Source organism: Mobula birostris, chromosome 9, assembly GCF_030028105.1.
Source record: "Mobula birostris isolate sMobBir1 chromosome 9, sMobBir1.hap1, whole genome shotgun sequence".
Classification (NCBI taxonomy): domain Eukaryota; kingdom Metazoa; phylum Chordata; class Chondrichthyes; order Myliobatiformes; family Myliobatidae; genus Mobula; species Mobula birostris.
The window spans coordinates 112,276,922-112,298,771 of record NC_092378.1 but is presented as its reverse complement, the minus strand read 5'-3'; positions in this window follow the sequence as shown (position 1 = coordinate 112,298,771).

Here is a 21,850-nt window from a genome sequence, read left to right as displayed (position 1 = left end):
CATCTTTAACTTTATGCCCTTTGGAAATCAGATCATCTTTTACTCGCTTAGCCATTCACAGTAACAGATATTTTGACCAGGGATGCCCAAAGTTTTGCATGCCACTGTAGTTGGAAAAGTATATTTTTATTAAAATTATTTTCAATTCAATTAAGCTAAATGAATATATATGAGATGATTTAAACTTTACTGAAGCAGAATTATCATCGTAATGTTAATATTTAATTTAATTCACCCATGGAACACCGTGAAACATCAATGATTTTGGATAATTATCCAATAACTGCAAAAGAATAGGATAATCCTTCAGCAATCAGAGCAGATTCATCCCACAGCAATGGCAAACTCAGTCTTTGAGAACATACTGAATTAGTGAGTTTAGTGACATTACAGGCTCCTGTGTTCCCTCTATATTGTAATGACCTGTGTGCGTAAAAATATTGTGCTCTGCAATGTTTTGCCCAGTGACAACAAGTGCACATTGAACTTTATATATCGAGGTATTCAATTTAACAGCTAGCAAAACACTGTCAATAAGAACTTCGAACTTGTCTGGGTTTGACCATTTTCGCTCTTGTTCATCTGCACTGTCACAAGACATACGTAGCAGGCCTGTAGTGGATAATGCAAGATGTTCTTTCTGGAGTTTTTGCATACCATACATATATGACTTGCTTGCTAAATGATGCTTTAGTAGGTCAAGTTTCAGAATATCACTCCACTTCTCACTTGCAAATTCCTCAGCAACTTCTGCATCGTGACAATACACAGAGGTAACACCAGTTTCTGTATGGTACATAAATATTTCTCGTAGTTGCACGTTCCTGACCTCAAGAGTTTTCGGTGTAGCAGTTTCTACTGTTTCATTAAGCCATTCCACTTTAACTGACCTAGCAGTTCCTTTGCTTCTTTGGATTTTGACATGGTGATTCAATAAATTCTTCAATAAAAACAGTATAAATAAGGTCAGTTCTCAGATCTGCAGACAGATCATCGCAAACTCCATGTTGTCAACACTGTCCATATCAGAAACTAGAAAAGGTAATGTGATTGTGAAGTATACTTGACATGCCAACAAGGTAGAGGGTGACAACCTTTTGTGCACAATTTCAATTCCTTTGTGTGCTAGTAGCAAAATATGAGTGCACACACACACACACGCCACCTTAGAGGGAACATTGACCAGCTCCAACTTTCCACTTTTGTTCCAATATTGGACAGCAAGGAAGGCAAGGAAACACACTCGAAATGTTAGAGGTGTCTTGGATAACAGAGTGAACTATTTATCATGTTTTATGAAATTATTTTTGAAATCATTATTTGAACTGTCCAGTGTTACCCTGAAAAAGTTTCTGAATTCTGGCCAGATTAGGTAGCTGGTCTGAACATAAACTACCCAAATCAGCCAGATGTTCATTTGACAATGCACAGTGTGCATTTGCAAACAGAACAAGATTGCAGTCTCTCCTGTCCTCCCCCTTCCAGAGCAACATTACATTCCCAGTAGTAGCTCTCTGCCATTTGATGTTAAGTAAATTAAGCAAAATGTAAATATTGTTGGCTCCTAAATCATGCTGCTGCATCAACATTAACCAATTAACAACTGTACTTTGACCAAGGCTGTTTAATGGAGTGAGATGTACAAAGAAACCCCAGATCTAATGACAGGCAGAGAGAAAATGCTAAATAATGAATTGGAGACAGTAGGACAGGGACTGCTCTTGTTTTACAGTGCTTGCATCCATGCTGAGGGCAAGTGAAATGATCTCATTTAAACAGCGTAGCACAAAATAGGATCGTAGGCAGATCCCTGGTCTCTTCTCCTCATTACAGAAATGTTCCACCCCAGGCAACATCCATCACCTGATAGAAATATATAAGATTATGATACACATAGATAGGGTAGTCAAAACCTTTTACTCCTTTTAGGAGTATCAATGACAAAGGTTTTTTAGTTTAATGTGAGAGGAAGGAGTCTTAAAGATGATCTTCTTCTGACTTTTAATGGCAGTTGGCAGTCCAATTTAAAGGTGGATTACCACCACCAACTGGACTGAAGTGTAGTGTAGAGAGTTAGGAAATAAAACCCCTACTAGCTCTTTATTGTCCTTATTGTCATTTAAAGTTAAGTTGGACAGCTATATGGACGGGAAAGGAATGGAGGATTATGGGCTGAGTGCAGGTCGGTGGGACTAGGTGAGAGTAAGAGTTCGGCACGGACTAGAAGGGCCGAGATGGCCTGTTTCTGTGCTGTAATTGTTATATGGTTATATGGTTTATTAAATGAAAACTAAATTACGCCAAAAAGCCCTACAGATTGTAAATAATCAAAGAAAATGTTGTGAATTAAACTGAAGTATCTTTCACAACTTAGTAATATTTTTAAATGAAAACTATTAACCCTCAGAGATAGTGGCACAGCCTGCATTTGCCTTCTTTAAACCTTACAAGGTTTTTACCAAGGGAGTGGTTGATACCTGGAACATGCTGCTATTAGCTGATACAATTTCTGCATTTAGACAGATACTTGAATAGGCAGGACATAGCAGCATTGCTCTAATGCATGCATATGGGGTTAGCGAATATGGGCAAAATGCTGGCGTAGGTCTGGATTTCGTTTCTATGTTGTACAATTCTATGTCTCTGACTCTATGATATCCTGGTGAATTCACTATACATTCTGCAGTGGATTCACACCTTTCCTACAATGTGACAAGCAAAAGTGTACACACGGGCAGATTTTTTTTAAAGCCATTAAGTAAAGCTAAAGTTATACAGGAAAAGACATATGCAAATATCTCCAAGATTTGATGTGTTCCAGGAATTGGCATTGATCTAATTTTCATCAGACTATACTGGGTGTTCACTCTCTCTGCCCCTGCCTGGAATATATTTGCATCAGTGGCAGTGATGGTGTTGCAGCCATATCCCTAAACAAGAGCCCTGCGAGTTAGTGTTGATTGACATCTCTTTGATGTGTTTCAGTGCATTTCACAATGAGCGAGTGGCTGATCGAAATACAAAGGAAATGAAGGTGGAGGAACGGGAGAAAATTCCGAGTCGAAAGGACAGTGGAAGCTGGAGAGACAAAAGAACGAGGAAATGTGCGAGTCTAATTTATGGATTTTATTTGAACAATTCAGCTGGTAGGAGGAGCTCCAGGCTCTGATTTGCTTCTGCACTTGTTTGATATCTGGGCACACCTGCCTGCATCCAGCGAACTTCTGGTCGGGAGTGGAAATCCGTGCAGATCTTTGGCAGTGCTTCAAGAGATATGAACCCAGTCAGAAAGCATGAACATTGAGGCAGTCAAGCAGACTCTCCAATTACCTTTTGGCTCCTGAGGTCGGTTCGCCCCTCACTGTCACATTCCACCCAGGACATAGGCCCTCAGGAAACTCAGCTTCAAACTGCTCACAAACAGGAAGATAAAGATTAATGCAGGTTTATTAAAACAATCCACTTATCCTTAAATAAGTAAATCAATAAACATATTCTTTCCAATATTGCTGGTTGACAGCCATTCATCTTCCTACATGCAGAAGGATAACTGTGACTGTGAAATTCTCTGCGAATGCTGAATCTGTACACCTCTCCCACCTTTTTCATTCGTGAGGTGGTGTCTGAGAACGCAGAAGGACCAAAGCAGATTAGACTGAACTAATTTATTGCCAAATATTGTTGTTCCACTGTAATGTGGTGAACGTGGTTAAAATGTCAACAGCGTTACCAATTGCAATGTTATTGAGTAAACAGACAGTGCTGAGTATATGTTCTGCTGGCACAGGCTGGCTCCCGCTTCCCAACCATCACAGCAGCCACAATGTGGCTATAATATTGGCTCAGCTCATGTAGCAACAGAGCAGGGTTAGGCAGAGCAAGAAGGGTTGAAAAGGGGAGAGGAGATGGAGGAAGGGGCCCCTTTCTGGCTGCACTATCTAATTCAGTAGCATGGCGGTTAGCACGGTGCAGTTGCAGCCTCGGATTATCAGAGTTCAAAGTTCAATTCCGGTGCTATTTGTAAGGAGTTTCTATGTCCTCCTTGTGACTGTGTGTGTTTCCTCCCACAGTCCAAAGGCGTATTGGTTAGTAGGTTAATTGATCATTGTAGATTGTCCTGTGATTAGGCTCGTTGAGCCAGATGAGCCCGTCTGCGCTGTATCTCTAAATGAATAAAACTGTATTACACAGCCAGTGAATAAAAGCCTTAATAGAATTAAGTTTCCACAAAAATTGAAGAAATCTAAACAAAATTCAGAAATTTCACAGCAAGACAAGATGGTTAAGAAGACACTCAGCACACTTGTATTGGTCAGGGAACAGGGAGCAAGAGGTGGGATGTCATGTTGGTGTGACCACCCTTGGAATATTGTGGGCAGTCCTGGTCATCCATCTATAGGGGGGGCGACACTGAGCTGGAAAGGGGGCAGAAAGGGGTCACAAGAATGTTACTGACACTGGATATCTTAAGGATAAGGCAGTGCGTAAAAAGAGTTACCTTTCAGTCAGGTCTATGTTCAAGCTTTAAAAAGCAGGGCTCTGAAACAATTTTCTCTGAGTCGGACAATCCACATCAGGTGTGCATAAAAAGGGCTACCTTTTAATCAGGACGGCAATCGAGATTTTAACGGTAGAGTTTCACGGCACTTTCTCTGAGTTGAGGATGACCAGTCAGCAAGAGGGATTCATTAGAAAGGGCCAATAAAAATAATACAAATGCAAATGGAACATCCATTCTTTGAGTGTGCCAGACTTTAGAGTGACTTCGGCTCATCGGGCTTGGGTGAGGTAAAGTATCTTGTAAGTTACTCTCTCTCTGTTCTTATTTGTTCATTCCTCATCTACTCGGGCATAGCAGCTTAATGAAATTGGCTCCAGGGGCAGTGTTTTGTACTGTGTGGGATGTTGGAAGTCTGGGAGACTGGAGGTCTCCCATATAAAAGCATCTGCACCAGGTGAACTGAGATGCAACTCCTGAGAGAACGTATTAAGAACTAGAGCTGCAGCTCGATGACCTTCGACTCACGTGGGAGAATAAGGAGGTGTAGGCAGAAGCTACAGAGAGGTAGTCACCTCTTGATTGTAGGAGACAGGTAACTGGGTGACTGTCAGGAGAAGGAGGGGAAATACACAGCCAGTGCAGAGTACACCTGTGGGCATTCTGCTCAATAATAATTATACAACTTTAGATACTATTGAAGGGGATGACCTACCGGCGGCAGGGCGGGGGGAGCCATAGCAACTGTGTCTCTGGCATTGAGCCTGGTACTGTGATTCAGAAGAGCAGAGAGATGAAGAGGACTGCAGTGTTGATAGAAGGTTCCTTCATCAGAGGAACAGAGGCAATGTTCTGTGTGCACGACAGAAACACCTGGACGGTATGTTGTCTCCCTGGTGCCAGGATTTGGGATGTCTTGGATTGTGTCTCTGGCATTCTCAAGGGTAAGAATGAGCAGCCAGAGGTCTTGGCACATATTGGTGCCAATGACATAGGTAGAGAAAGGTGAGGAGTGTTAGAGCGATTTTTGGGTCTAGGATATATACATTTAGCAATTGGCTTTCGCTACCAATCTTCACATCTGAAAATGCATTGCAGAGTTCACTGCCAAGAAGGCCCACCAGCGCCTTTACTTCCTGAGAAAACTAAAGAAATTTGGCCTGTCCCCTAAAACCCTCACTAATTTTTATAGATGCACCGTAGAAAGCATTCTTCTAGGGTGCATCACAACCTGCTATGGAAGTTGTCCTGTCCAAGACCGGAAGAAGCTGCAGAAGATCGTGAACACAGCCCAGCACATCACACAAACAAATCTTCTGTCCTTGGACTCACTTTGCGCCGCACACTGTCGGAGCAGTGCTGCCTGGATAATCAAGGACACAACCCACCTAGCCAACACACTTTTCGTCCCTCTTCCCTCCGGGAGAAGGCTCAGGAGCTTGAAGACTCGTACGGCCAGATTTGGGAACAGCTTCTTTCCAACTGCGATAAGACTGCTGAACGGATCCTGACCCAGATCTGGGCCGCACCCTCCAAATATCCGGACCTGCATCTCGGTTTTTTTGTACTACCTTACTTTCCATTTTTCTAATTTTTCTATTTATGATTTATAATTTAAATTTTTAATATTTACTATCGATTTGTAATCCAGGGAGCAGGAAGTACAGAATCAAGTATCGCTATGATGATTGTATGTTCTAGTATCAGTTGTTTGGCGACAATAAAGTATAAAGTATTGTGCATTTAATTTAGAGTGCAGCTCTGAACAATGGGTTCCTAAAAGCTGTGGATCACAGACCAGACAATGCTGATTAAAATTCATTTGGATGTCTGTGGTAGGGATGTGAATCAGGAGGGGTGAAGGTTGCATGTAGTTTCAAAGGAAGCATTGTAAATATGGAGTTGTCATTTGATGTTTGGCACATAAAGTATCGAGCCCCATGTTGGCCAACAGACCTTTCGACTGAAAGCATCTCCATATGATGCCTGCTGTGTCTTGTTTTGTCGAAAAAAGAAGCTGCTTTGTATCTACCAGTAATTTGCTCCAGTGACTTCATTCACGCAACAACAAGGAGGTCCTGAAGAGAGATTTTAGAGAGCTAGGTAGAAGACTGAGAAGAGGACCTCCAGGGTAATAATCTCTGGATTGCTGCCTGTGTAATATGCTAGTGAGAGTAGGAATAGGATGATCTGGCAGGTGAATGCATGGCTAAGGCAGTGGTGCACGGGGCAAGGCTTTAGATTTATGGATCATTGGAATTTCTTCTGGCAAAGGTATGACCTGTACAAAAGGAATGGGTTACACCTGAACCCGAGGGGCTCCAATATCCTTGTGGGTAGGCTGGCGAGAGTTATTCAGGTGGGTTTAGACTAATTTGGCAAGGAGATGGGAACCGGAGTGATATTGCTGAAGATGAGGTAGTTGGTTTACAAACAAAGGCAATGTGTAGTGCATCTCCCAGAAATGAGAAACTGATGATAGGGCAAAATTGCAGTCAACAGGATGAGTTGCAACATAAAAGATGGACAAGACTGAAAATGATGAATACAGGACTGAAGCTGTTACATTGGAATGTTCAGAGTATACGAAATAAGGTCGATGAACTTGTAGCACAGTTACAGACTGGCATGTATGATGTTGTAGGCATCACTGAATTACTGCTGAAAGAAGATTATAGCTGGGAGCTTAATGTCCAAGGATACACATTGTGTTGAAAGGACAGGCAGAAATGCAGAGGGGGTGGCGTTTCTCTGTTGGTAAAAAATGAAATCAAATTATTAGAAAGAGGTGACATATGGTCAGAAGGTGTTGAAACATTGTTGATAGAGCTAAGGAACTGCAAGGGTAAAAAGACCTGGATGGGAGTTGTATACAGACACCCAAACAGTATTAAGGCTGTGGTCTACATGTTATAATAGGAGGCAGAAAATAGATGCCAAAAGGGCAATGTTACAATACTCATGGGGCATTTCAATATGCAAGTAAATTGCGAAAATTAGGCTGGTGCTAGATTCCAAGAGGGGAAGTTTCTAGAATCCCTGTGAGAGAGGTTTTTAGAGCAGCTCTGCTTGAGCCCACTAAGAGATCAACTATTCTGGATTGGGTGTTGTGCAATGAAATGCAATTGCTTATAGAGCTTAAGGTGAAAAAAAAACTCTGAGGGGAAAGTGATCATAATATGATTGAATTTACCCTGAAATTTGAGAAGGAGAAGCTAAAGCCAAATATATCAGTATTACAGTGGAGTAAAGAGACATGAGAAAAGAGTCGGCCAGAACTGATTGAAGGCGGGGTGAAGTCAAGATGGCGCTAAGCAGTGGCTCCTTCGCTTGCTTCTTTTGAAACAGCTCTGTTTCTATCTTTGATATCTCGTTTTTTTCCTTTTCAGGGTGTGGGGGTACTTTTGAAGATCCTGACCTGGAATTATACTCTGACTCCAGTTCTTTGCAGGAATGGGACCTGCTCTCAGGGCCTCATGATCAGCGGCTTTTTGATATCCCAAGGACGAGGCCTGGAAGAGGAGCATACTTTTAGGGTTCTAAGATTTTGTTGCTCTGTGGACATGCTGATTCTAGGGCGATGCCCCTGACTGAAGTGTTGCGGGAGAACACAGAACATCGGGAGCAGGGGGTTAGCTGCCAGGGATTATGCATCCGGAGAACTGCGGCTTTTTGGTGCCAAGTCTCTGGGCACAGAGCTCAGAAAAGGCAACGCAACAGACTTTTAACATCGTAAATCAGAGAGTTGTTTGTTATGTCCCCCCTCTCGCTGTGAAATGGGGACACCTCTTTTTTCCCTTATTAGGGAGAGACAGTGTCATGGTCCGGTCCGTGAAGTCCACATTCCGGTTCACAGTCCGGTCCGTGGACTCAAGACTCGGGTCTTCCAGCTGTCCCTTGTTTTGGTTGAGTTAATCATAGGCACTTGATTCCTGTCTTGGGGCTTGGAATATAAGTAGCCTTGGGGTTAACTGTGGACTGCTGGTTTGTCTTGTCAAGATCCCCTGGGAGCAACCTGCCGGTGGAAGGCCAGAGCGGCTACTCGCCATCTTTAGGCTGCGACTGGGGGAACCATCCCCTCATGGAGCCTTGCTGTCAGTAGTCGGAGCTGTCTTTGCGGTATGGATTTGGCCATTTCCTGGGCCAGCTGAGTGGCCGTCAGCCACTCCGAGCTAGGTAGGGATCCGGCTGTTTCTGTAGCCAGCCAAGGTTGCTGGCCATAACTGCTACTTGGAGCAACCCCAATGCAGAGATGGAACTGTCTGTCATTCTTTGGTGTTTGTCTCTTCTTGTCCTCACCTCCATGGGGTAGGTCAGGCCATTCTGCCGTTGCCCTGCAGGGGGATCTGTCTTGTCTTGTCCTCGCCTCTGTGGGGTAAGTCAGGCCATTCTGCTGTCGCCCTGTGGGAGGGTCCTGTCTTTTCTTATCTTGTCTTTGCCTTTGTTGGGTAAGTCTGGCCATTCTGCCATTACCCGACGGATGGTCCTGTCCCACCTTGGTGTGGAGATAAAGTTGAGTCCTGGCTTGTCTATGGATAAGTCCCAGCCCTATGTCTATGTACTGTTCAATCTCATGTTAGTGCCGAGTTAAAGATGAGTCCTGGCTTTTTGAAGGATAAGCCCCGGCTCTATGTTGATGTACAGTTCCCAGTCTGTCTCCGAGCTCCAGACTTCGAGTTATCAGCCTCCGCATTCCAAGACTCAAGACCCCAGCCTGCGGCCTCAAGACCCAGACCCCAGCCTCAAGCCTCAAGACCCAGACCCCAGCCTCAAGCCTCAAGACCCAAGACCCTAGCCTCAAGCCTCAAGACTCAAGACCCCAGCCTGCAGATCCAAGCCTCTAGACCCCAGCCACATCCTGTCCTGTAATCATGTCATGTCCTTGCCTGGTTCTGGGGCCCGAGCCCGAGGCAAGACCCAGATTCTGGGTCCTTGTCCAGTCTCTGGCTTGGGGTCCTCCCCAAGCCTTCATTCTTGTCCCTGCTCCTTGTCTGTATTCTGTCAAGTCCCTACTCTAGTCAAGTCCTGTTCCTTGTATCTCAGTGTCTGTGTCTTGCACTTGGGTTCGCTACCACTGCCCCCATTGTGACAGAGAGAGCCTGTGGTATGTCAAATTACTGGGTGAACTCAGAATGGAGACAGTCTTTGCCAAGGTGGTTGACTTCATTGGTGTAACCTCCCGACACCTTGAATGAGCAATTTGAAACAGCAATCTAAAACATGTAGTCCATGAATGGCCCAGCAAAGTCAGTATGTACTCTTTGCTATGGTGATGATGGCCACTCTCAGGGGTGTAATGGTGCCTGTGGGGGTGCATTTTGAACTTTTTGACATTGTGAACAGCTTTTGGCCAAGTCTTCAATCAGTTTGTCTATTCCTGGCCACCACACATAGCTCCAGGTGAGACTCATCATCTTGACTGTACCCAGGTACCCTTCATGCAGATTTACTAACACTCTGGTGCACAGTTTAGAAGGTACAACAATATGAGATCCCCACATCAAGGTTCTTTGTCATCCTGACTGTTGGTCTTGTCCCACTGAGAACTCTGGAAACATATGGTTACCATGAGCTGGCCGTCTTTGCATGGTGATTTCATAGACTTTTGACAATGTTGGGTAATTCCTTGTTTTCCTTTGTATTTCTGAATTTGTTACCGGCAACTGGTCCACCAGTGCGGTGTGGAACACTTCTGCTGGTCACAGTTTGAAGACTTTTCTTCTTCAGTTTCCAATAGTGGAAGACATGACAATTCATCGGCACTGCTGTGCTGTCTGGTACCCTTGAACTCAATGTCAAAAGAGTGGGCTCCTCATAATAGTGCCCAATGTTGTAACCGGGTAGCAGTCATCACTGGAATTCCCTTCCTGGGATTGAAAATGGGCACAAGGGGCTGAAGATCTGTCACTAGTGTAAACCTCTGTCCGTAGAGGTAGTGGTGGAACTTCTTTATTCCTCATATCAGACTAAGGGCTTCTCAATTGATCTGTGCATAGTTGCATTCTGCGCTTGTCAGTGATCTTGAAGCAAATGCAATCAGGCGCTCAGATCCATCTTTCATTATGTGTGACAAAATGGTTCCAATGCCATAAGGGGACATGTTGCATTCCAGTCTGATGGTCATAATGGGTGTGCAGTTCATCAGATGTGATTAGGTCTCTTTGTTCCCTTGAATGCTTCTTCACATCTTTCTGACCATTCCATTTTGCTCCTGTTTGAAACAGTGCATTCAATGGATGCAGCACTGCAGCAATGTTTGGGAGAAAACTGTGGTAGCAGCTTACAAGGCCCAATTATGATCTGAATTGTGACACATTTTCAGGTTTGGGTGCCTGTAGCACTGCTTCAGTCTTCTCTTGTGACTTACATAACCCATTCTTGTCAATGACAGGTCCAGAGTATGAGATTTCATACTTGAAAAACTCACATTTGTCTCTCTTCGCACACAGACCTCTCTCACTCAACCTGGTAAACACTTTACCAAGCTTCTGGAGCTGCTCTTCATCATTCTTGCCAGTCATGCTGATGTCAACATTGTCCTTCTGGGATACCTTGGAGCACTTGGTCAATGGCCCTTTGCCAAACTATTGGAGCTCATGCAACGCCAAAGACAAGATGATTTTACTGGAACAGTCCCTTCTGAGTGTTGATTGTGAGGAACTTCCAGCTTGACTCCTCAGTCTCCATTTTCAGATAGGGTTGTGACAAGCCAACCTTTGAAAACCTCTCGCCATGTGCCAAAGATGCAAAAATGTCTTCTATTTGTGGCAGAGGATACTGCACAGTACGCAGCACTCCTTGAAATCCCCATATATGCAAATGGCTCCGGCTTTCCCTTTCTTGATCACCAGAAGAAGTTCAGCATCCACTTTAGGATGTAGTATGTGAGGCACTGGACATGCTTTATGAAATCTTGATTTTGCTGTTTTATCAAGTTCAATTCTGGATTCATGCTTTTGAGTTTACCAATCCCCTTCTCAAACACCTTCTTATTAGCATTAAGCAGCTGTGTCAATCTCTGGTTAGTGCTCCCATTTGGGGTGCTATTGCCTGTTGATGTCACACTGAGACCTTTGACTGAGTGCCAGTCTAGTTGGATTTTTCTCAACCATTCACGTCCGAGAAGTACTGGCCCTCCACTTTTCAATGGACGAAGCTCTAATTGCTGTGTTTGACCTTCATACATCACATTTACTTTCCGTTTGCCTTTGGGGGACATTTTCTTAGCTGTATAAGTCTTTAACATCATCGAGGTCTTCTCTAATGGTGTCTTAGGAAGAGTCTGTTATTGTCGGTCTCTGAAATTATGGACAAAGCTGACCCTGAATCCAGCTCCATTTTCAGTTTTACACCAGACACATCTATTGTTATCCAAATTATTTTGTGATCTATTTCAGTTATACTATGTAATTCTAGGCATGACAGTTCGCCTTTGTCAGATTCTATTTGGTAACTTCATGTATTTGCTAAGTTTTGTGTTTGGGACTTTTCACCCAGTTGTGCTTTTTGTCTGCCTTGCACAATCTCTCTACGTGACCTTGTCTGTGACACTTCCTGCAGACTTTTTCTATGAATCAACAGTCAATTGCATCATGGAAGGATTTGCCACATCAACAAAATCGTTGGCTTTTTGCACCATTCAGGGACATTTCGTGCATTTCACATTCTAACCTCCTTTTCTGTAGTCCTTCTGCATCGTTTGCTGCGGTCTTCAATGATATTTCAATGGTCAATGCCCATTCTAAAGTGAGGTCTCTTTCAGATTGTAGCCTCTTTAGAGTGCTTTGACTATGCATGCCACATACAAGCCTGTCCCTAAATGCATCTAAAGTCACAGTACTGAGAAAGTTTGTACAATGTATTGATTGGTTCCATTAGTAAAATCTAAATCGCACAGCTGTTACAGTTTAGGGCTCAAGTGATTTTGTAAAATGGTACTAATTTCATGGAGCGTCTTTCCTGCTGGCTTTGCAGGGGTTACTGAGTTGCGTAAGAGACTGTACGTTCTTGCACCCGCTAAGCTAAGAAGCGTAGGTGCTTTGTTTTTCCCTTCCACGTTGTTTGTATTACAATACAGTTCTGCCCTCTCAACATATGACTCCCAGCCTTCATTAGCGCTATCAAATTCACCAACTTTCCCAACTGGAGCCATCGCCACGTTATTTTCACTTTAAATTCAGCACTTCTTTCACTTTTATTCACGGGTCCTCCAACTTTCTCAGGATACTTAACTGTCTGTTTCATTCCATAATGTCTGTACAATTCGTGATATTCTCTGACGTTCAGATTCATACCCCCTCGCCAATTTGTTCTGTCTGCACACAACTACATATCAATTAAATAAAAGCATACATGCAGGACATGGCGTGAACTGGTGTATTCACATTGCAGTGAGAGAGAGAGAACAATGTGCATGTGTAGACACAGATCAATATGCTGGGTGGGGGTGGTGTGGGGAGGGGGTTATTGCTCGAAAAGAAGTACATCCATACATTATAGTGACCTTATTGAGGTATATAAGTCAAGAGGGGCATAGATAGTCTCTTGCCCAGGGCAGGAGTCTAAAGCTGGAGGCATAGATTTAAGATAAGAGGACAAAGATTTAAAGGGACCCAAGAGACACTTCATTATAAAGGATGGAGGGTGTGTGGAATGAGTAGTGGGAGATGCAGGTATAGCTACATCATTTAAAATACATTTAGACAGGCACGTGGATAGGATGTGTTTAGAGGGATATAGGCCAAGAGGGATGAGCTCAGGTCAGTATGGACAAATTTGGGTGATGGGCCTGCTGCTGTTGCCGTGTAACTGTCTGACCCTATGTCATTTGCCTACAGAGCGGAGGTGGAAGAGCTCCAGGCCTTTTCCCAGGCAAATAATCTCTTCCTCAGTGGCACCAAGACAAGCGAGATGGTTATCAACTTCAGGAAAACTCCCACCACTCACACTCATCTTCACATTGGCAGCACAGCAGAGGAAACTGTGAACAGTTTCGAAACCCTGGAAGCTCATATCTAGTGCAGCGTCTTATGGTTCCAGAACTCATCCTGCATAGTCAAATCTCACCAACGCCTCTACTTTCTGAGAAGGCAAACGAGAGCAGGACTATCCACATCAATACTCATCACCTTCTACAGACATGCTGTTGACAGCATAGTGGTCAGCACATTGCTTTATGGTACAGACAACCCGGGTTCAATTCCCGCCGCTGCCTGTAGGGTATCTGTGTGCTCTCCCCGTAACTGCATGGGTTTCTGCCAGGTGTTCTGGTTTCCTCCCACAGTCCAAAGATGCACCGTTTGGTAGGAAAATTAGCCATTGTAAATTATCCCATGATCAGGCTAGGGTTAAACTGGGGGATTGCTGGGTGCCGTGGCTCAGAGGGCCGGAAGGGCCTGCATCTGTATCTCAATAAATAAATAGAAAACACGCTGTAGTACTGTGTGGAACAGAGCTACACGTCACTGTGTGGAACAGAAGCTGCATGGTGGCAGAGAGGAGAGCTGTACAACAGCTTAAAACTGCTCAATGCATCACTGGCGCCAGCTTAAATCCCATAAAGCACATATATACAGAAAGGTGCCAGAAGAAGGTCAGCACCACTGTGAAGGATCCCTCTCACCCTGCTCATGAACGGTTTGTCCCACTCCCATCAGGGATGAGCCTCTGCGGCATCCACACCAGGAACACCAGGCTCAAAAAGTTACTTCCCCTCAGCAGTCAGGCTGATCAACACCTCCAACCACTAACTCACCCTACCACCTCCCCCCCCCCCACTACTTCATCATGTCCCGATCATGTCCCGTCACAGGCACCTTATGTACAGACACGCCTGTACCTAGTGTCGCTTTATGTGCACATGCACTGGTCGTGCATGCAGCCTGGTGCAGCCGTTCCGATCTATTCTTACTTTCTTCTTCTTACTTTTTAATTTACGTTATTTTTTGTATTTTTTTTTCTCACGGTAACATGTTGAAGCTGCACCCTCTGTAACATGCTGGTAGAGAGAGTTTTATTTGGTTTTTTTTTAGCGTTGGAAATGGTTACATCCCGACACATGGGACAGAAGTAAGGTTGCATTGTGTATTCCAGGAACCAGCTAATGCTGGCTGGTTTAGCGAGCAAAGCGGCGGACACCCCTGCTGAAATCCGGAGGAAAACACACAGAGGACGCAGAGGGGGATCACAAAGTTGAGGAAAGAGGACCAGGTCGAGACAACAGAGACTTATGGAGAAGAGGAGTTCGATGGGTAATACCGTTCTGGCTGACTGGAAGTGCACTGAGAGCAGTAAACGTAAAGGAGTTGGGTGCTTACTGATCTGGTTAACAACAGATGGTGCAATCCGGGGCATATTACGATCAAGGACGTGTTTGCAGACTGAATATTGAACTTTTTACTGTTGGACTTCAGCCACATTCCACCGTGATACAACACTTGGCGGCATGGGAGGTCGTTCCTGCCTGTGGCCATCGAACGTGCAGCTCCTTCTGTGGAGGGTCAGACACCCTGAGCCAACAGAATGGTCCTGGACTTAATTTCCATCTGGCATAGTTTGCATTTTGTTGTTTGATTGTTGGGGGGTTTTGTATTGCTATATTTACGCTCTATTCTTGGTTGGTGCGGCTGTAACGAAACCAAATTTCCCTCAGGATTAATAAAGTATATCTATCTATCTATATGTAATCAGTCTATGTATACAAACCAATCTTATGCATTTATGTGTTTTATTGTGTTCTTTATGCTTATTGTGTATTTTTTATGCTGCATCTGATCTGAAGTAACAATCACTTTGTTCTCCTTTACACTTCAGTACTGATGAATGACAATAAATAATCTTGAATCTTGAACCTTATGACATTCACAGCAAATCAGAACAAACAAAAGGGATTCTTTAATAGTTCATTGCTTTTCATTTGGCTCTTTTCTTATCATCCGCACTATCTTCATTATAAAGCTGTGATACTTGTGAACTGCAAACAACAGGAATTCTGCAGATGCTGGAAATTCAAGCAACACACATAAAAGTTGCTGGTGCGTTCACCAGCAACTTTTATGTGTGATACTTGTGAACTGACCAGGTCTTCAAGGCGTCTCCCCTTCACCTCATCTCAGGAAAAGGGGTTGCCACTTCTGCAATGGTTGTTCCCCGGAGTTGTTGCTGAACTCAGGGCTTGTCAGCCTCCTTTAAATAATTCTTTCAAAGTAATTTTACAGTTTCTGATGCTGGGGATGACTGTCACTAAAAGTCTTACCTTGAGGGAATGGAAATCACCCTCTCCCCCTTCCTTCCAAAGATGGATGGCTGACATGATCTCAGTCACACAGGTGGAGAGACTCAGGTTCTTGAGAACCAATTCAATTAAAAAACATTCGGCTATCTGGGATCCATTTCTTGCCCACCTAGATGAGGCCGGGGGCAGATGAACAATTTCCTCCCAGCTAATCTCTCACAGCCCTCATTCGAGACTTAACGTTTAGCATTTTTGTGCACTCTGTACAACAGGTATCCTTCTAATGTTATGTCCTCTTTTTTCTTCTTTTTTACTCATTTTATTTTCACACATGTCTGAGCTTATACGTTCCTGCTAATTTTATTTGTGACGAAAGAGGGTTATAAAAGTACACATAGACTAAGATGTTAACTGTCCTGTGCTAGCACCAGTGGGATCAACAGTTGATCTGCCACCTATCTTCAGGAGAGAGAGATAAGTAAGACAATGGAGCAGCATTTGGAAATGTTAATGAAGAGACAAGAGAGTTTAACGGAAGGAGGCACTGGTCTGAATATTGTCAAGACCGGCTCCTTTTGAACCCTGGGATCAACAGTTGATCTGCCACCTGTCTTCAGGAGAGAGAGATAAGTAAGACAATGGAGCAGCATTTGGAAATGTTAATGAAGAGACGAGAGAGTTTAACGGAAGGAGACACCGGTCTGAGTGTTGTCAAGACCGGCTCCTTTTGAACCCTGAACTGTTTGAAGTGTGATGGACAGGCGATACCCCAGCAGGGGGATAAAAAGGGGCAGGTTCGCTAAGACACCACACACGACACCACGAGGTAACGAGACCCTGGAAGCGGTGCACCCCCACAAGTCGGTGGGAGTTTTTGGAGATCTGATCGCGGTACCAGCCATAGACGCACAGGGTGGAAAGATACGGTCGGCGGGAACCTAGTGTGTGTCCGCCCTTGCCTGGGTGCCGGGTTCACCGCTGAAGAACGATCGTGTCTGGAACGGAGGGGTCACAGTCGGTGACCTCAGAAGACATTACCAAGGACTCGCCCGAAAGCTAACTGCGAGGAATATCGAAGGTCTGTGTGGAATCCGTTTTGAATATTCATTCGCTTTCGCTCTCTCTCCTTTTCCCCACCCAACAGCACAACAGTGATTACTGCGAACTGAACTAAACTCAATTGAACTGAACTTTGCGTCACTTGAAACTGGTTATTTACCCCTAGACTGCGATAGAGCTTGATTGATCCTATTATCCTAGTTCTGTGTACATGTGTGTTTATTCATTGCTAACCTATTGCATTTATATCCTTACCATTAGAGTACTGTGTTGCTTATTTCTTTAATAAAACTTTCTTAGTTCTAGTAATCCAGACTCCAACTAAGTGGTCCATTTCTGCTGGTTTGGCAACCCAGTTACAGGGTACGTAACATATTGCTTTTTGAAAATATTGAAAATAAAGTATTTTAAAAAAAAGATAAATGTTTGATACTGGACCAAGCCACACATGTATACAGGATGTCCTTGGCAAGACCCTTCATGCTCATATGAGTGGAACTCCCATCTCTCAATTCATACCCTTTCATTTTCTGAATGGCTTGCAGGACACATCTGAGCATATTGCACTGCCTGTCTGGATATTGCATTAGCCAGACATGTTTATCAGAGCAAAATGCTCCAATATAGTCCTTGCACTACTGCTCGTCCATGTCTAGGGCACAATGGGGTACTTAGCATTCATTCCTGCTTTCAAGATTCAAAAAACTTTATTGTCATTCTAACCGTACATCAGCTCTGCAGGGCAGAATGAGACAGCGTTTCCCAGGAGCAGTGCAATCATAATATAACAAATGCAACACTAAATAATAAACATAATAATAAATAGTAAAACACAACAGCCACATGTCAAGTTAAAATCAAGTTATAAGTGTCCAGTGCAATTTAAAAGTGTCCAAAGCAGAGTCAGGTGGAGCAGCTATTTAGCAGTCTGACTGCCTGTGGGAGGAAGCTGTTTAGTAGCCTTGTGGTTTTAGTTTTGATGCTCCTGTAACGTTTGCCTGATGGCAGAAGAACAAACAGTTCATGGAGAGGGTGTGAGGGGTCTTTAATGATGTACCGTATCTTCTGGAGGCGTCGACTCTGAAAGAGGTCTTGGACAGAAGGTAGGGAGACCCCAATAACCTTCTTTGCTCCCTTAGCCACCCTCTGCAAGGCTTTCTTGTCGACAGCACTGCAGCTGGAGTACCAGGTTGTGATGCAAGAGGTCAGCACACTCTCAACCACGCCTCTGTAGAATGTAGTTAAGATGTTAGTGGGGAGTGATGCTTGTTTAAGCTTCCTCAGAAAGTGCAATCTCTGCTGGGCCTGTTTCACAATCCCAGTGGTGTTCCTGGACCAGGTGAGGTTGTCCGAGATCTGCACACCAAGGAACTTGATGTTTTCCACTCTCTCCACTGTGGAGCCGCTGATGCTGAGGGGTGTGTGCTCAGGCTAAGACCGTCTGAAATCGATGATCATCTCCTTGGTTTTGGTGACATTAAGCTTCAAATTGTTATCACTGCACCAGCTCTCTGACCTCCTCCCTGTACATTGTTTCATCATTTTTGCTGATGAGCCCCACCACAATGGTATCATCAGCAAATTTAATGATCAGGTTCTCCTTGAATCTGGCTGCACAGTCATGTGTTAGCAGTGTAAACAGCAATGGGCTAAGCACACAGCCTTGTGGGGATCCAGTGCTCAGCGTGATGGAGTCAGAGATGTTCCTGCCAACACGGACTGACTGTGGTCTCTCTGTCAAGAAATCCAGAATCCAGCGACACATGGCAGTGTTAAGGCCAAGCAGTGACAGTTTCTCCACTAGTCTCTGTGGGATGATGGTATTGAACGCTGAACTGAAATCAATGTACAGGATTCTGGCATAAATTCTTTGTTGTCCAAGTGAGAGAGAACTGTGTGCAGTGTGGTGGATATTGCGTCCTCTGTAGAGCGATTTGGACGATAAGCAAACTGTAGAGGATCCAGTGATGAGGGGAGGCTGGCTGTGTTATGAGGCTTGACAAGCCTTTCAAAATATTTCATCACTATGGGGGTCAGGGCAACGACTTCTCCTAATTACATTTTAACGAGGAACTTCTGTTACCCCTTAAGTTGTATCCCTGTGAAGTAATATCTTCCTTAGTATTTTTTAAGTGGTCCACACCTTTTGCACAATTATGATTTTTGTTACTTCGGCATTTGATATTGTCCCTGAATAGAAGTTTGGTGAGCTTAGATTTTTCATGTCAAATCTTGGGTGAGTGAAGAGAAAGAAGAGTGTCGACCCTAGGACTGCATTCTAGTGAGTGAGACACAGACAGTCAACAGGGGCACATGTGACATTTCAATTGGTCTGGGTATATGCTGTGATAGAAGATAATGTTAATGATTGTGGCCTAAAACAGGGCACTACTTAAAATATCACCACTTAAGTTTCCTTGGCTAACATAATGGTCTTTCTGTAGAAGCAGTATTTGGGTTATAGTTCGAGATTACGGGCACCTTGGAATGTGAGCCAACCAATGAGGGGAGTGTGTTTTTGTGTTGTCTGCCTGACACCGGTGTGAACTGGGTCCTTTTGTTCGGCGGGAGGTGAAGAGAGAAGACACTGGGGAGAACCGGATGTAAGATATAACCCGGTAGGAGACCCGTTTGTTCGAGATGGATTGCGAGCAGCGTTCGGAAGCTGGAATGTGCTTTCACACAGACCGAGGGCCCAGTGCGCGAGTGATGACAAAGTTCAAGATGAGCTCCAACTTGTGCACATTTGACTGTTTATAATGAATCGTTTTTTTCTTTCTTTTCTAATCCTTTACTTAAGTAAGATTCATAAATGTAAGTCCTTTAATTGAATGCAGTGTGCTATCTGTTATTTTTTGGCATTGAGTTGTAACAGGGTAGCGAAGTACACAGCATCCACACAGACCGGGATTTGGGGTGGGAGAGTCGTCTCGATCTCACAGGTTTGGCGGGACTGGGGTAGTATTCCCTATATAAGCTTCTGAAAGATTACAATGAGCTAAAACTTGCTGCCGATGGCGAACTGTCTATGTTCACCATTGGCTAACTCACCAATAACATGTTTTCTAGATCCATTATTGACAATAAAACCTGCCTAAGGAATGACTGGAAGAGCTTGGCATCTGACAAAACCACCTATAGTAGGCTTTGCCAGCTGATAAACCTACTGAGGATTTGAATGCTTCTGATTGCCATTGACAATTAAAATGATTAAAACTTATAGAATGAGAACACTAAAGCACTTTTAAACAATTGAAATTTGATGCTAACACAGTTATTGCAAAGAAGTGTATGTTGCTTTTTTACTCTTTCTTCTCTCTCACTGCCTTTTGTCTCCGTGCAATGGGTCTGCCCTTCCTGTGCCAACACTTGACTGCCACAGGTTCAGTGGGCAGGTTCCCTGCTGGAAAACTACAGCGAGACTGTGGTCTGACACTGGCTCCATGCAATCTTTACAGTGCAGCCGCAGAATTGCTGGTGGAGCTCAGCTGGTAAACTTCAACCTTCCATGCTTGTGTGTGATTCCTAAGCTTCCTGGAGGAGGTAGAAATGGCAACTGTTCAGTTCTGAAGAACTGACATTTCCTAGTGAGTTCCGACCTATACTGTACAAATATCTATTTGTTTATTTAATGATACAGCACAAAGTAGGCCCTTCTGGTCCTTTGAGCCATGCCGCCCCAGCAACCCCACAAACCCAGTTAACCTTAACCTAATCATGGGACAATGAATAATTAACCTACTTGGTACATCTTTGGACTGTGGGAGGGAAACGGAGCACCCGAGGAAGCTCAATGCATTCTATGGAAAGGATATACATAGACTCCTTGCAGAATTGTGCCAGAATTGACCTCCAAACTCCAGAGCTGTAATAGCATCGCATTAACTGCTACGCTACTATGGCACCCAAATATGATTGGAAGAGATAAATCACACTTCCTTCAGACTGAATATATTGAAATCTGTGTTAAATGTAATATGTAAAACAGTCCAATGGGCTGAGCTAAAGAACTGGGTCCTGACTGATCCATCTTGCTATCTGTACACAACACCTATAATTACACTTGTTTGTTATAACACCTATATGTTTCATCACACTGGTGATCTTCACTCTGTCACTCTTCCCTGAGGCAACAGATCTGGCACACTGAGTCCTGTCTCTCACAGCCAATCTGATGGCCTTTGACAACTTTCTACAGTCAAGCATCTTCCAATGGTTGTGTAAAAGCTTCTTTCAGAAACTTCAAAGGAGTTTAAATTGTTTTAAGAAGTAATTACTTTCAAAACAAAAATAATGAGTTGTTAAAAGTATATCAGCCTACTGTGAATTAAAATATAAGTTGATGTAAAGAGAAAAACTTAACCTTGTTTAATTTTTTTTCATGAATGTCATCATATCCTAATGAATGTGGTTGTCTCTTGTTCTTTGGCATGGTGATGTAAAACTGAAGGGATTGGTGTCAAGTATGAACTGGTAATGGTGAATCAATAGTCATTGCCAGGTAGAGAGAGAGAAATGTTGATGTTTTCTAATCCTTCTTAAAATAAGGTAACATTTCCATCAACTCTTAGGATCCTCAGGACTGCAGCCACTCAGAATGGAGTTGGAGCATTCTTTGTGGCAAGGGGAAGCTTACGTCCATTCACCAAGAACATGATGTAAGTGGTGGAAGAAGTAAATTCAAGAAGACAGAATGAGGGTACTTCTGAGAATGCATTTCAGTACATAGATGCAGAATTTAAAGACATGCTGCACACTGGGGAAGGGATGGTAAGGGTGGTTTCCTGAGATCCGCTCCCTATATCGGAGCTCAATTCAGCCCAATGTTTCAGAGTTTTTATACTTTGACTTCACTGTATGATGTTACATATACTGCTCTAACCTTGCGTGGAGGCATTGTTTGGCCAGACAGCAATGTGGACACTATTCACTTCTAACACACTGATTCCACTCAGGAGAAAAGGCAGGTTTCAGGGAGGTGGGTCCCAAACACTTGTTGCTTTACTGAGAGCAGACTAGATTGTACAACTAGATAAACACAAAATTTTGCAAATGCTGGA